The 17,043-nt window shown below is 38.9% G+C and overlaps 1 pseudogene; it reads right to left on the minus strand.

Moving 5' to 3' along the window:
• Window positions 1–402: 402 nt before the first annotated feature.
• On the minus strand, window positions 403–6,704 carry LOC117923032 (annotated as a pseudogene).
• Window positions 6,705–17,043: the final 10,339 nt, after the last annotated feature.

Consider the following 17,043-nt stretch of genomic DNA (forward strand, 5'->3'; position numbering starts at 1 on the left):
TCTCGGGCCTCTAAAATACCATGCTGGCCATCAATCAAAAAATGAATGGCTATGGGGTCCTGGACGCCTCTAGTAGTCATAGTCTGGTAGAAATCTAAGACTACCCTAGGGTAATAGAAGGACCTAGGAGTCATAAATGGCTCGATGTGGTACCTCTGCAGAAGGCGGTATGATCCTCTAGCTCTGGTAATAGGCGGAGAGTCTCATGCTCATACAGATCTCATCGTGAAATGGCCTATCTCTGATATCCGTGTTGCCTGGAGGGGTGGCCCTGCTATCATAGGCCGCTTGAGGACCTCTGCTAGGTGTGAAGAGCCTGGGATAGTAGATGCTGGAGGTGATGGAGGGGCTCTGGAGGACTCGCCTGGTCTGAAATCCTAGTCCTCTTAGGTGGAGGACTGCTCAAGGGGGTGGCACTGGTGCCCTGGAAGACCCAGATGATCGTTTGGTCCCGTACCCATGCTGAGTAGAGGGAACTGGGGTCTGGGCAAGCTGAGATGGTGTAGAACGACCACCTCTCTGTGAGTGGGCCCCACGCTGACTAGCTGAAGAGGATGCCCCCCGTGCCCGTGCCATGGTATAAATACTGAAATAAGACTGAAAAGCATGAAAATAGAGCATCCCAGGGGTAAAGTGTCAAAAATACAGTTGAAATGGTAACTAGTGCAAAATTTGCAAGGCATGAATAGTGGTTGCTAAATTTGGCAACGGCACTATTCACGCAGCACTATTCACAGGCACTATTCATCTTCTTCTCCAATGCTTACTTTGAATTTGAGTTTTCATTTTTAACGGTTTAAAATTCAGAAAAATGGTATGGTTTTAATGGAAACATGATTCTAAATGCAATGGAGTAAGTTTGGGAGCCTAAAACACATTGCAAGATAGAGATTTTTGCAAAAATGGTGGCCGGCCATGTGGGTCTTTGATTTGAAAAAAAAATGGATTTTTGAAATGGTTTTAACGGATGAAAATGCATGTTTATGGTTCCTAAAACATAGAAATGACATAAACAAGCAATTTAAGGAGCCAAAAATGGAGAAAAATGAAAAATTACTCACCTTGGAACAATGAAGCACGCGGCCTAGAGAGGAAATGCAAGGGGAATAGTGTTTTATGCATGAAAAATGAAGTTGAGAAGGCTTTAAAAAGGGTTTTTGGCCATGAAATTTTTTTTTGAAAATTTGTCTAAGTACGGGGATGAACTGAGGAGTGTTAAAACTACAAAATTGAAGTTTGAAAATGAATTTAAAAAGAATCAAATCCTTGGTAAGCATGAAGAAAAAATTTCGCAAGGTGAAAATTCACCTTGCCAAATTTTCGCACTGGCTACTCCCCTTAAAAACCAATCCCGAGAGGTTGCATTTTGATATTTGCTTTGAAAACAATTTCGCAAGGTGAAAAATGACTTGCGAAAATTTTCGCACTGGTTACTCCTTGCGAAAGTGCAATCCCGAGAGGTTGTAAATTGCATCTTGCCAAAATGTGCATTTCGCAAGGTGAAATTCACCTTGCCAAATTTTCGCAACTCACTTTTTGAGTTGCGAAATGGGCTTTTAAGCTTGGACTTAGATATATTTCTCCCCTATTTCATCTTTCTCTCCACATTTGTGAGCTTGTGAGCTTTCGTACCTGCTATTGGACATCAAAGCTCCATTAAAAACATAAAAAATCAAAATCAAAACTAAGAAACCTAAACAAAATATGTGCAAAAGTATTAAAAATGCAAAGTAAACAAGAATGTAATACTAAAATTAAAACAAAAAGAGATGAGCACTTAGCTTTTCATGCTAAGCTCATCAACTTACCACACTTTCTCAAGGATGTGATGGGTCATGGAGGATGAGTACCTCCTTGTCACGGGAAAATGGCTCGATGTAGGGCTTGAGTCTTTGCCCATTTACCTTGAAGGTCTTTGCACTTTTTGAGTTGAGTAACTCAATTACTCCATGTGAGTGCACTTGGTGGATGACAAAAGGCCCTACCCACCTTGATTTGAGCTTTCCCGGAAATAGGTGAAGCTTAGAGTCATATAGCAAGACTCTTTGTCCCTTGAAAAATTCTTTCTTGGTCACCAACTGATCATGCCATCTCTTTAGCTTTTCCTTAGCTATTTTTGAGTTGAGATAGGCATCATTTCTCAATTCCTCAAGCTCATTCAAATCCAAACTCCTCTTTAGCCCAGCCTTAGTTAAATCCATGTTGAGCTTTTTAATGGCCCACCATGCCTTGAACTCAATCTCAACGGGAAGATGGCAAGCTTTGCCATAAACAAGACGGTACGGTGACATCCCAAGGATAGTCTTATAAGCCGTCCTATACGCCCATAGGGAATCAAGGAGCTTAACAGACCAATCTTTCCTATTGGTGTTCACCACCTTCATCAAGATGTTCTTAATTTCCCGGTTGGCTAGCTCTACTTGGCCACTCGTCTGAGGATGATAAGGTGTAGCTACCTTATGCTTAATTCCGTACTTGGCCAAAAGAGCTTCAAAGGGCTTGTTGCAAAAGTGAGTGCCTCCATCACTGATGATTGCTTTAGGCACTCCAAACCTCGAGAAGATGTTTTCTTTTAGGAACTTGAGAACCACTTTGTGATCATTGGTTCTACAGGGTATAGCTTCAACCCACTTTGAAACATAATCAACTCCTACCAAGATGTAGGAGTGGCCAAAAGACATAGGGAAAGGTCCCATGAAGTCTATGCCCCAAACATAAAAAAGATCCACTATCAAGATGGGGTTCAAAGGCATCATGTTTCTCCTTGAAAGCTTGCCTAGTCTTTGGCACTTATCACATCCTTTACTTACCTCATGGGCATCCTTAAAAAGTGAGGGCCACCAAAAGCCCGATTGAAGAACTCTCATTGCCGTCTTTTGAGAGGCAAAGTGGCCTCCACATGCATTCCCATGGCAATGAGATAGGATCCCATGCTTCTCTTGTTCAGGCACACACTTCCTTATAATTTGGTCCGCACAATACTTGAAGAGAAAAGGCTCCTCCCAATAATATGCATGGACCTTGGCAAAGAAATTCTTCTTGTCCTGAGAGCTCCATTCACTTGGTATTTCTCCCGTGACCAAGTAATTGGCAATGTGTGCAAACCATGGCACTTCCTCCACAAGCATCAAGGATTCCTCAGGGAAATCATCATTTATGGGAAGTCCATGGGTGTCATGAGCGATGTTGAGCCTTGACAAGTGGTCAGCTACCACATTCTCAACACCTTTCTTATCTCTGATCTGGAGGTTGAACTCTTGAAGCAAAAGTATCCACCTAATCAACCTAGCCTTGGCATCTTGCTTGGTTAGCAAATACTTCAAAGCTGAATGATCCGTGAATACCACAATGGAAGACCCTATCAAATAAGCTCTGAATTTGTCCAAAGCATACACCACAGCAAGTAATTCCTTCTCAGTGGTGGTGTAATTCCTTTGAGCATCATTCAAAGACTTGCTTGCATAGTAGATCACATAAGGTTTACCATCTTCTCTTTGTCCCAAAACAGCCCCAATGGCATAATCACTTGAGTCACACATCACTTCAAATGGCAACTCCCAATTTGGTGCTCTCACAATGGGCGCTGATGTCAAGAATTGCTTAAGAAGCTCAAAACTCCTTTGACATTTATCATCCCACTCAAACTTGGCATCCTTCACCAATAATTCACAAAGAGGTTTGGCAATCTTGGAAAAATCCTTTATAAACCTCCTATAGAACCCGGCATGCCCAAGGAATTGCCTTATTCCTTTTACATTGGTGGGAGGTGGCAACTTCACAATTAGTTCCACCTTAGCTCTATCTACCTCTATACCCTTCTTTGAGATTACGTGCCCAAGAACAATACCTTGATTTACCATAAAATGGCACTTCTCCCAATTGAGTACGAGGTCTTTCTCTATGCATCTTTTCAAAACATCTTCAAGATGTGACAAACAATCCTCAAAAGAAGTCCCATACACAGTTATGTCATCCATGAAGACTTCCATGATTCGTTCAACCATGTCACTGAAGATGCTAAGCATGCATCTTTGGAAGGTAGCAGGAGCGTTGCATAATCCAAAAGGCATCCGCCTATAAGCATAGGTGCCGAATGGACAAGTGAAGGTAGTCTTCTCCTGGTCCTCCACATCAATCTCTATTTGAAAATACCCGGAATACCCATCCAAGAAGCAATAAAAAGGATGCCCAGATACTCTCTCAAGGACTTGATCCATGAAAGGTAAAGGGAAGTGATCCTTTCTCGTTACTGTGTTCAGCTTCCTGTAGTCAATGCACACCCTCCAACCAGTTGTGAGGCGTGTGGACACTTCATCTCCATTTTCCCCTTGACTACGGTTATCCCGGACTTCTTTGGAACAACTTGGGTTGGACTCACCCAAGTGCTATCTGAAATGGGGTAAATGATGCCCGCTTGAAGAAGCTTCAACACTTCAGCCCTTACTACCTCTTGCATATGAGGATTCAATCTCCTCTGTGGCTGACGAGTTGGCTTAGCTCCCTCCTCCATATAAATATGGTGCGTGCAAATCAATGGGCTTATCCCTTCAAATCAGAAATTTGCCATCCGATGGCCTTCTTGTGCTTTCTAAGGATTCTTAGAAGATTGTCCTCTTGTGAAACGGTTAAAGAAGAAGAAATTACCACCGGGGCTTTATTGCCTTCCTCCAAGTAAGCATACTTCAACTCGGCAGGAAGGGTCTTCAATTCAAGCTTAAGGATTGCATCCTTAGCTTCTTTCATCTCTTCCTCATCCTTGAACAAAGGGAGGATCACTGGCTTTTGTCTCCAATTGACATAACGGCATTCATTCCCATGGGTTCAGCTAACCCATCATCAAGATCTTCATGGCTTTCATCTGGATTCTCTTCAAACTGATCAAGCATACTCTGATTACAATGCTCCTCCACCAGGGTATCTATCATACACACTTCTTCTGGGCCCTCATCTTCTTCAGGATGGATGTGCTTTTGACATAGATGGAAGATGTTGAGTTCCAATGTCATATTCCCAAAAGTGAGTTGCATGACCCCATTCCTACAATTGATGATTGCATTGGATGTTGCAAGGAATGGTCTTCCAAGGATGATTGGAACATAGTTGATCCCTTTGACAATGGGATCCGTATCAAGCACCACAAAATCTACTGGATAGTAGAATTTGTCAACTTGAACCAATACATCCTCTATTACCCCCCTGGGGATTTTCACTGATCGGTCAGCTAAGGATAGGGTGATCGATGTTGGCTTGAGTTCTCCCAATCCCAGCTCCATGTATACAGAGTATGGAAGCAAGTTAACACTTGCCCCCAAATCAAGCAATGCCTTCTCCACTTGGGTTCCTCCAATATTGACTGAGATTGTAGGACACCCCGGATCTTTGTATTTGATTGGAGACTTGCATTGGATTATAGCACTCACTTGCTCGGTTAGGAAGGCTTGCTTTGTACCATTGAGTCCTCTTTTCACAGTGCACAAGTCCTTCAAAAACTTTGCATATGTGGGTACTTGCTTGATCATATCAAGTAAAGGAATATTCATCTTCACTTGTCTTAGCACATCAAGAATCTCAGAAGCATTCTTGATCGATTTCTTCCCACGCAAGGCTTGAGGAAATGGAGGAGGCATGTGCTTCTTCATCATGCCTTCCTTTAAAAGAATTTGAAGTTCCTCATCCATGCTAGGAATGATGCTTTCTTTCATCTGAACTTCCTTTCCCTTTTTTTCTTTCTTCTTTTCTTCTTTTCTATCGGCCTTGTCTTCTTTGGCTTTTCTCTGATCATGCTCCGGCCGATGCACTTCCTTACCACTTCTCAAAGTGATAATAGCTTGCACGTCCCTCACCTTTGAAGAATCCTTATCTTTGGATTCCACTTCATGTATCCCCTTAGGATTTTGGTGAGGCTGAGAGGGAAACTTCCCTTTCTCATTGACAGTGTTCAAATTTGTGAGCCTTGAGATGGAATATTGGATGTTGTCAATTTTCTGAGACAACTCATTATGCATCTCATCTATCTTCTTGTTCAATGTACTCTCTACGTTGTCAATCTTCTGATTTAGTTGAGAGTTGATGGATTTTTGCTCACTCACAAAGTCACCCATAACCTTGCTAAGGCTTATGAGTGCTTGCTCAATTGAGGATTGACCTTGACTCTGTTGGCTTGATTGGGCTAGTGACTGATATGAGTTTGGCCTTGGCTTCCATGCAAAGTTTGGGTGGTTCCTCCAGCTAGAGTTGTACGTGTTGCCATAAGGAGCATTTGAATTTGGCTTCCATTAGCCAATCAGGTTAGCTTGTTCACTGAACATTTCTCTTGCTGCTGGAATGGTGGGACATTCTTCCACCATATGTTCAAATGACTGACAGATGGAGCAAGGATTGGCTTGTTGTTGAGGTTCTAAAATAGCTTGGACTTCGTGAACTTTTCTCAACTCCATTTCCTCTATTTTTCTAGCCATGGCAGCTATCTTGGCTTTCATCTCCATGTCTTCACTCAGATTGTACATCCCCCCTCTTGACATTTGTTGAACTGGCCTCTTCCCCGTTTCTCTGTTATTAGGCTCATCCCATCCACGGGAAACCTCTGAGACATAAGTTAGGAAATCCATAGCCTCCTCAGGGTTCTTGCTCATGAAATCACCCCCACACATTGTCTCCAATATCTGCTTCATTGAAGATGACATGCCATCATAAAAATAGCTCACCAAAAGCCATGTATCAAAGCCGTGGTGAGGACATGCATTGATGGCCTCCATATACCTCTCCCAGCATTCATAAAGTTTTTCATTCTCACGTGCTGAGAAGTTGGAGATTTGTATCTTCAATCCATTTGTTATGTGAGTAGGGAAAAACTTCTTCAAAAAATCAGCTTGAAGTTCTGTCCATGTTCTTATGTTTCTCGGCCTCAAGGAATTGAGCCATATCTTGGCTTTGTCCTTTAATGTGAATGGAAAGAGCTTCAACCTCATAAGCTCAATAGTTGTTCCCCCTTCTTGAAAAGTATTGCACACATCTTCGAATTCCTTTATGTGCGCATATGGATTTTCACTTTCCATCCCATGGAAAGTAGGAAGCAGAGGCACAATGTGTGGCCTAATAATCAATTACTCTGTAGGAGGAATGATGCAAGATGGTGCACTCATCCTCGGAGGGTGCATCCTGTCCCTCATGGACCTATACAAGTTCGGATCATTCTCCTGCCCGTGTTGTGAATGTTGATCCTCTGGCTGATTCTCCATGACTTCCAAAATAATCTCTAATTCAGTAGCTCGTGGAGTCTCTATCCGCACTAACCTTCCCTCTTGGTCTCTAATCCAATAGGGCATGCACGGATTCAGCTGGAACAAAACAAATAAACAAAACAAAGAAAAAAAAAAACAGAGCATGCGGAAGGAAAAACCGAGTATGAAAAATAAACTAAAAATGAAAGTTAAAAGCTAAAAGAAACTTATCTAAACTAAGTTAAAAATGTTCTAAAACTAAAATAAAAAGTTAATAAATGAAAAATGAGATAGAATTCACCTCACTCATGAGAAGTCTCATAAGTTACCTCCAGCTGATGTATTCACAGTGAAGTAGCACCTTCCCTGGCAATGGTGCCATTTGATAACCCGACTCTTGGTAGCTTGGCATGTAAGGATATCAACAAAATTTATACCTAAGGTCCTTACACTAAAGTAGCAAAGCTACTATAGCATAGTGGCTCTAGGATCGAACACTGGGAAGGGTTTTTACTTTAACTGGTGAAGTTCGGAGGATGGAGTGAACTTTTCTTAATAAAAATTAGGTTAAGATGAAAACATAAAAAGATGAAGGTGTTGTAAACTAAACTAACATGAAAATAGGTTAAAAGATGGAAAAAGAAGTTTCTCAAAGCTTTGGATAGCCATGCTTAACTCACTTGTAAAAATGGAGATTTTGGGACTTTTCACCTGAGTTGGGGAAGCAACTAAGGTGATGCTTACTTCCCGAACCGGTATGAGTTTAACAACTGAGTTTTAGTCCTTGAAAACTTACAAAAAGGGTAGCTGAACCTCATAACTGTTCTTTTATTGGTATAGGTCATCTCCTCAACTTGCAATACAATGGCTCGTATGAGATAACTAATGAACGTTAGTGGATCTAACAATAAGAATCCACTGAGACCAAAAGGTTATCAAGTATTGGCCATTCAAAGCAAGTCAGAGGGATTAAAAGCTTTACTTTGAATGAAAACATTTATGACGCTCAACTACTTACATTTATGGCTTGGAAATCTCCATCCTGACACGGGAGCTTCACATGGCATCCATTACTTAAAGAAACTAAAAGGTTTTAGCCTCTCATCCTTGGGGATTTCATCCTCCAAGGATGTTTGGCTACTAAGAAAATGAGAAAGAAAAGATAAAAGAAGCGTATGAACAAAAGTGCTCTTATAACTTATAAAGTTACAGGTTACAAGATGATCGTGTCTGAGGCTCTTCACCTCTATTTAAAGACAATAAAAAGCTAAATTACAAGAGCTATTACAAAAGCAACCTTTTCATTGGTTGATTACAAGGGTAAAATAGGTATTTACAAAGCTAAAAGTCAAGCAAAATATCTTAGAGAACCGGCAGTGGAATATCATCAACAGTGTCTCAAAACAGGGGATTTCAAAGACATTTCACAAGGGGGAAGATGAAAGGTCCAAATTTCGCAAGGTGGAAAGCCACCTTGCGAAATTTCGCAAGGTGGTTTCTTCATGGTGCGAAATGGCCAAATTTCGCACCATGAGGAAAATCCCCTTGCGAAATTTTGGCAAGGTGAAATCCACCTTGCGAAATTGGTCATTTGGCAAGTGAATTGCCTCCCCTTGCGAAATGGTGTTCCCATTGCTTGTGCTCGCGTTTCCACTTGAAATTCAAGCCTGTAAACGTCCAAAATCCTTGCTTAACTCGCCCAAGTAGCTCCTCCATCAATTGGCATGCTTGAATTGGTTCATAAGCTGATGAAAAACATGTAAACTTGTCACTAAAAATGGTTAGAACTAATTACTAAGGAGCTTAATGAATTAATTAGGTTAAATGAATATGATTACTACTCAAAGGTGCTTAAAACCCTTATAATTAGATCTACAAAATAGCACTTTTCGGTAGTAATCAGTTCATGCATAACCCCCATTATTCTTCTCATGTAATTTCTTAGTTGGGCTATCTATTCTAGAATCTTTACTGCCAATTGGGTAACCAAACCATTATAGAATACAACATGATTAGCTTCTCCTGACTTGCTCTAGCAGATGCTAATGCATGTTGTAGCAGAATATCGGATTCCCTCAGCTGCCTCTCAAGGGAATTCACCTTCTCAAGCTCTTCCTCTTCTTCAGTTTTCCAAGAATCTTCTTAGTGCCTAAAGCTCCGTCTTCCTGGATACAATAGGGTGCAAGGAGCTCCTTTGATTCTAGACATGGAAAAGGAAGAGGTTTTATAAGTAGAATAGGAGGCATATCATCAATCAACCTTTCTTTGGAACGGGAAGTCCTAGAATATGAGGCCTGAGACTTAAGGCCTTTAGACGGATTGCATTTCAGAAACCCTTCAAATTGCATGGGCTTAAGTGTTTCCTTCAGCGTCCTCCGCTCCAAGTCCACCTTCTGGACGGCAAACTAAGACTTCCTTACCTTTAATATATCAATACCGAATAGAGGTTTCTTCTGATTCATTGTTTTCCCACCCTCCAAATGCTTATGGGAAGTGGTCTGAAATGGTTTGGAGTGAAACTCTTCCAGACCTATAAGCTTAGCAATCAAATTTGGTCATTTTGTCTTCTTCAAGGAATTCATTGGTGAAAGCGAATCTGCAAACGCAATATCATCAAGAATGAACCAATGGGGATTGGTTCCCACAATAAATTCCATGTCTTAGAGTGGCCTTCTCAACAGGAATTTGAAGCAGTCAAAATTTTCATGATCTTGCAGACCATCAGTAGGTTTTCTAATTCCTGCATCTGCTTCGCTAGAAGAAAAATCTGAGCACTCTATGCCATCAAGCTCGGACCTATGCGAATATCTCTACTTATAGAGTTTCCATCTTACTCAAAATCCCTAAAGCCTTTTTCCAATGAGATCACTGTCTCATTCAAATTTCCTGCAGTAGATATGATAAGATCCAGTTTATTATGTGCTTTTTCTAGCAATGACATTATGTAAAGCAAAATTAGCAGCTTAATTTGGGGTTCCCCATTAGATGAGATTTTGAAATATTCAGAATTCTAGCTGACACATCCATAGTAATCCAATCTCCTCCACAATGATAGCCTTCCTCTACCATGTTGACCAGAGAACAGAGCTGAATCCCAATGAAGTCCACACATAAGCTCTCCTATAAATTGTAATATCATTCAATTTTTGTACAAAACCAGCTGCAATAGATAGCTTGGGACCCCAAATATTTTAAGAGTGCATTTCTTAACTAATATTAAATGGCCAACCATTTCTAGCTAGGTCATAATCTAATGGTTCTGAAACATCAAAGAACTCATTGGCCGCATCATTCAAGTGTACAAGACTAGCACGTTCTGAAGGTGTTTTAACCGCGTCTCTATCTACTTAATCCCCTCGGTCTTCCCCTTTGCTAGTGTTTGAGCTTCAGTTTTGACTTCATGCTTACTTTGAGGCAACCTAACATTGTTTGTCATCTCTCTAGATGAGAATTCAGAAGAATGGTAATTCCCTTGGGGTTCTAATGATTTCATCAATGGTTTCCTCTGGAAGATTCTAGCACTCAGTCAACAGAGGGAAATTATTTTCTGTCAGCCCCAACTACTGATGCAAGGTTAGTCTTGTTTATCACTAGGAAATCAAATTGTGTATGAGGTCTGCCAATTAACTGGAGGACCGGATGAAATCAAGTATCCATTTCAAAACTCTATTAACTTCCATAGGTACGTCCCATCGTGTGTAGAAATTCTGCCCTTCACATTTGTACCTTGACCGTTTGCTCTTCCAACAAATTTTTTATAAGCAGATTCTGCTTCAATTGGCAAGCCACTAAGTCTTTCTGATCTAGATCTAAGCAACAAACATCTTAAAGCTCCATGCACCCCATTGATGTTAGTCTGATCATTGATTGACTTCGGGAGGAATGACAATAAGTTAGGCCAATCCTCTGGCCAGTCATAAGTAGTCAGGAATTTGGGCAAGGTGATTCTTGAAAGCATCTGAATTTAAGTCTGGATTCTCTGCCCAAACGTCCATCATGTCTTCTCCACATGCCCAGCAGTCAAATATCTACCATCTTCCCAGTAAACGATTTCAGTTGCTTTCTTTACAGCCAATTGATAATAATGTGGGCCACATGGTATATTTTTTTCATCAAGATGGACCCATGGAAGCAGTTGGCTAGTTTCCTGGTTGGAGGATCAATGCTTTGAAAAGTCGACCCACTCTACAATACATCATTGTTAGTAGTTTCCATCATAGCAAACTGCATAAGAGCACTTTAATTTCCACTCTGCATGGAAGGAAATGCTCCTCCAATATTTGTACCATCCAGCAGGTTATGGCCTCCAACTAAGACTACAAATAACATCTAACTGAGCTAAGATGACACTGAAAAGGATCTGCAGCTTTTGGGTAGGGCATCAAATAGGGAAACAATCGTCTACTCAAGGAGGGCAAAATCGAAGTCCAATGAGACACTCACATTTGAAGCACTAAAAGAGTTAGAACCAGTGATAGTTCCAACCCCTCGGGAGTCTGGCTCCAATCCTAATCAAGTAATAGATGACTTACCCGTTGCTCTTAGGAAGCAACCTCGTTCATGTACTCTCCATCTTATCTCAAAATTCATGTCTTATAATACTTTCTGCAAAGTGTCGTGCTTTTAAGACTAAGCTTGATAGAATCCAGATTCCTAAAAATATTCAAGAAGCCTTAGAGATTCCAAAATGGAAAGAGGCAGCGATGGAAGAAATAAGGGCATTGGAAAAAAAATGGGACTTGAGAAGTGATGACTTTGCCAAGAGGGAAGAAGCTAATGGGTTGTAAATGGGTATTCACAGTGAAATATAAGGCGGATGGCACAGTAGAATGATACAAACCTCACTTGGTTGCAAAGGGGTTCACTTAGACCTACGACATCGACTACACCGAGACATGTGCACCACTAGCAAAGCTGAACACTATACGAGTTCTTTTATCCTTGGCAGCAAACCTAGATTGGTCACTCCATCAGTTTGATATCAAGAATGCCTTTTTGAATGGTGAGTTGGAAGAAGAAGTGTTTATGACGCTACCACCAGGGTTTTGTAAGGAAAAAGAAGAAACCAGGGTATGCAAATTGAAGAAATCTCTGTATGGTCTCAAGCAATCACCGAGAGCATGGTTCGATAGATTTGAAAAGGTGATTAAGAACCAAGGATACCAGCAGGGACAGTCGGATCATACTATGTTCTTCAAATAGTCCAACGATGGAAGGATGACCATCCTAATCGTGTATGTCAATGACATCATTCTCACTGGAGATAACACAGGAAAAGTGGAGAGGTTGGAGAAGGTCTTAGCCATAAAGTTTGAGGTAAAAGATCTGGGTCAAATACGGTATTTCGTAGGAATGGAGGTTGCCAGATCAAGGAAGGGAATTAGTATTTCCCAGAGAAAGTATGTACTTGACTTGTTGATTGAGACTGACATGCTTGGTTGCAAGCCAAACGATACCCCTATCAAGGCAAGAAAAATGACGGAAAGCAACGGGAAACCTGTGGATAGAGAGAGATATCAGCGACTAGTAGGTAGACTAATCGACCTTTCTCACACTAGACCATACATTGCTTTCGTCGTAAGCTTGGTTAGCCAGTACATGCATTCACCAAAGGAAAGTCACCTGGAAGCAATGTATAAGATCCTCGAATATCTAAAGGGTTTTCCAAGGAAAGGACTATTCTTTGAGAAGGATGACAGTAAGAAGGTAGAGATCTATACAAATGCAGATTGGGCGGGATCAGCAGAAGACAGAAGGTCTACTACCGGCTACTCTACCTATGTCTGGGGGAATCTAGTAACATGGAGAAGTAAAAAGCAGAGTGTAATAGCCAGAAGCAGTGCTGAGGCTGAATTTCAGAGCAGTTGCACAAGGTATGTGGGAAGGACTATGGTTGCAGAAACTGTTGGAAGAACTACACATTATAGTAGAGCTCCCCATCAAACTCTATTGTGACAACAAAGCCGCCATTAGTATTTCTCATAATCCTATTCAACACGACAAGACCAAACATATAGAAGTGGATAGACACTTTATAAAGGAGAAAATTGAGAAGGGGACTATTTGCATGACTTATATCCTTACAAGGGAAAAATTGCCACATATATTCACCAAGAGGTTACAAAAATCAAGCTTTAAAGATTTTATTTGCAAGTTGGACATGATTAATATCTATGATCCAACTTGAGGGGGAGTGTGGAAATCTTGTATGATTTGAGGGGTGATGTAATACCTAGTACTAATGAATTAAATAGGCAATAATGATTATCTTAGTACTTAACTTTAAGCATGCTTAATTAGATGTTAAAACTAGTTTAGTGCTAATCTTGTTTAATTATGAATTAAACTTTGATTAAGGTTAAGTGGGATTAGTTAATGACTTAAGCATGCTTATTAGAGTCTTAGGGGCTGATTAGGGTTATGAAAACCTAAAGGACTAATGGGTAATTATGGGTTTTATTTTTGATAACTTGAAGGACTAAAGTGCAAAACATGGAAATTAGAGTTAGTGGAATGCCACCTCCTACTTGGGTGGATTGGTGGCAGCCATGTGGGCTGCCACCTCATGCTTGGCTGCATGGAGACTCTTTTATAAGGGGGTTGCAGCTCGTTTTCCACCATTTCACCTTCAGCAACTTGGGTTAGAGAGAGAATCTAGAGAGAGAAAGTGTAGATTAGAGGTCAGCAGCAAGTTGTTAATTTTGTAATTTTCGTTTATTTTGGTTCCTAATGGTATGCTGAAAAGAATTAAGGGTAAAATTTGTGTAAAAGTTTAGTTTAATTAGCTATAAATATGTTTTAGTTAAAAATCACAATTAATTAAGGATTAAAGTATTTTAACTTAAGGATTTTATTAATGGTAAGATAAGCATAAATCTTTGTTTAATTTGGTTTGATTGAAAAATAGATTAGTAAACATGTGAGTAATTAGATTATTTGGACACTTGGGATTTGTTAATGGGTTAGGCTTTAAGAAAATCAAAACAGTTAGTGTTTGGTAATTAATTAGGGAAATTAATATGCATTGTAAATATTGTTTAATTCAATTCAAATTTGATTTGAAAACCTGAAGGTATATAGATTAGAGAATATGAGAATTAAAAATTAACAACAGTAAACTGTATAAATTTTCATGGTTAGGAAACCTAAATTATGTTGTTTCATTTCAGTTCCTCGTAATAGGCAAAGATCGCCTATGTAGAAGAAACACAAAAAGGAAACTGGTGTAAGATAGGGAATTTTATGCTATTCTATGGTGTATCTGATTTCTTTCCTTGAATCATTTGTTGGAATTTCATGTTATTTCTATGATTTCATAAAAATTTTTAATATGTCATTGCATCTCGGTTTATTGCATTGAAATGTTACCATGATATTGGAACGTATATTGGTATGAAGATTCATGGTTCTATGTTGTTGAAATGGTTCATGGTGTGGTTGCATTACAAGAAGGATATGGAATTATCACAGATGATATTTAGAGAATTGATTGGTGGGAAGTTTTTATGTGATGCTACAGGCATTATCATTTGATATATTGTTTATATGGGACCGTGGGTCCTTGGGTGAAAGTCCTTAAAGCCCTTGAGAAAGACACTCCGATGTGGGTGTATGGGGTTGGTCCTGCCCTTGGGTTTTAGTCCCTAAAGACACAGGGTTGGTCCTGCCCTTGGGTGTGAGTCCTAAAAGACACGGGGTATGACTTGCCCTTGGGTGATGTCCTAGAATAGTCATTATTATATTGATCAAGTATCTTGTGGAGCATTGATATCAGATGTATAGATTGTTGGGGGTCAACGGTTTATCAGTTGTGAAATGATGGATGAGGAAAAGCAAAGATGAAACCAACAAATACATGCATACATGTTTGACATGATTACACATTTGTTAATGGTTATAAAATGTTTATCATGCATGCTATTAAACGTTTAATTCAAGGTTTTTAAGGGTATGCTTAGGATGGTTATAAACTTTCATATTGAGTTGTGAACTCACCCTATTCCTTCCACCTTTAGATGCAGGTCAGAAGACCTATGCACGAAATAATGCTTGAGCAATGCTTTATTGTGATTGGATGTTGTTTGCTCGCATTGAAAGTCTTTTGAGGCCTTGCCTTTTGTATCAAAGACTGAATCTTTTTGTAGGAATGATGTAATATATATATTTGTCAGGTACACTTGTAGTATGGGCTACCCCTAGTGAACAATGGGGTTTTGGTATATGTAAATTAATGTAGTACAAGTTTCTTTTAAGAAACGAACCATATTTTGTTAACTACAAATTACAAAGTTTAATACAAGATGTACTCCTTATAACAGGTTTTGCATATCCTCTTTTGCACAAAATCAAGCAGGAACTCAACATTTAAATTTTTGAGAGCACTTATACTGTATTTGAGTATAAATTGTTTAGTCTGAAGAATAACAAAAAAAATCGGGGTGTGACAGGTGATTTGTAGGATACTGTGGTAAAAGATTGAGGCCCCAATTGTGGCAGATATTGTGGTGATTTTGGTGATTTTATTTTATTTTTTCCATATTTTCTTCTCTGTGTATATGTTAAATAGGGACCCGATTATGTAAAAAACATACGATTGAATATGCATTTGAATGATTCTCAGTTTCTTCAATAGTATATGCAAGTAAATAGAAAAAAAACTAAGAAAAAAAGAAAAAAAATGTGAAGAAAAAAAAACCATATCATTGATCTCAAGCCCAATGTAGAGATTCTCTTTAAACAAATCAAATCAAAATATTTATTTCAAGCTTAAAGTCATGTGATTAAGGGTTCTTCCCAATGCAGAAATGACGAGACCAAGTTGAAAACAGATGATCTAGCCATAGTTTTCATGCCTATGACAAGATTGGTGGAACTTGAAGAGAAAAATCTAGTTAAAATGGTCAAATCACATATGCCTTGGCCTTCACATTTACAATATAAAACAAGGAAGCTACTAGCAAAAATATGTCTTTAGTAAGTTCAAGAAATATAAAAGTTCAAGGCAATAAACCTATGATTTAAGATTCTTATTCATAAAAATAAATAAATAAATAAAAAAGATCCAAAAGAAATGTTATGCAAAAAAAGCATATAACAACCCTTACAAATTCCAAGATAAGAATCAACAAACAAAATAACGATACATCATTAGATTATTTCAAGATAACAATTTATTTATTTATTATTATTATTATTTTGTAATAACAACTTGATTCTCTCTTCAGAAATCAATTATTTGGCTAAGAAAAAAACATTCACTCTTAGGCAGTTTTATCTTCTTGAATTCAAAGTAGGAAGATTAATTGTTTAATGTTTTTTAAAAGGAAAATTTCAAGAACTCTTCAAAAAGTTAATAAAAATATAGTACCTACTTACAAAATTCAAAGAAAATTCGAGTACAAAAAGAACTTTAATGATTTAATATAAGAAACATATAATACCTCCACATTCTTTCAATAAACAAAACACTTTTGTGCTAACAATTTAGTTACTCTAGAAATTGGATTGATCCATACCCAATCCTTCATAGATCAATCTCCAAAATAGCTTTGGAGCCAAAAAATGTTCAACAACTAAAAATAAAGTTTAGTAGAAAATTATTTTGTACTAATTTAAAAAAAAAATAGAATCCAAATTTATAGAAAAAGAACTTATAATACCTCCATTCAAGTAAAAAATAACCATAAGAAGAAGATTGGACAAACAAAACAAAGCTTATGTTAGGTTCTTCTTAGAAAATAATTTTTTTTTGGTACTTGCAACCCAATCCTCGATAGTTTTGAGTGACCCATTTATTATACTCTATGGCTCATTGAAATTCACA

The sequence above is a fragment of the Vitis riparia genome, chromosome 10 (genome assembly GCF_004353265.1).
Source record: "Vitis riparia cultivar Riparia Gloire de Montpellier isolate 1030 chromosome 10, EGFV_Vit.rip_1.0, whole genome shotgun sequence".
NCBI lineage: Eukaryota > Viridiplantae > Streptophyta > Magnoliopsida > Vitales > Vitaceae > Vitis > Vitis riparia.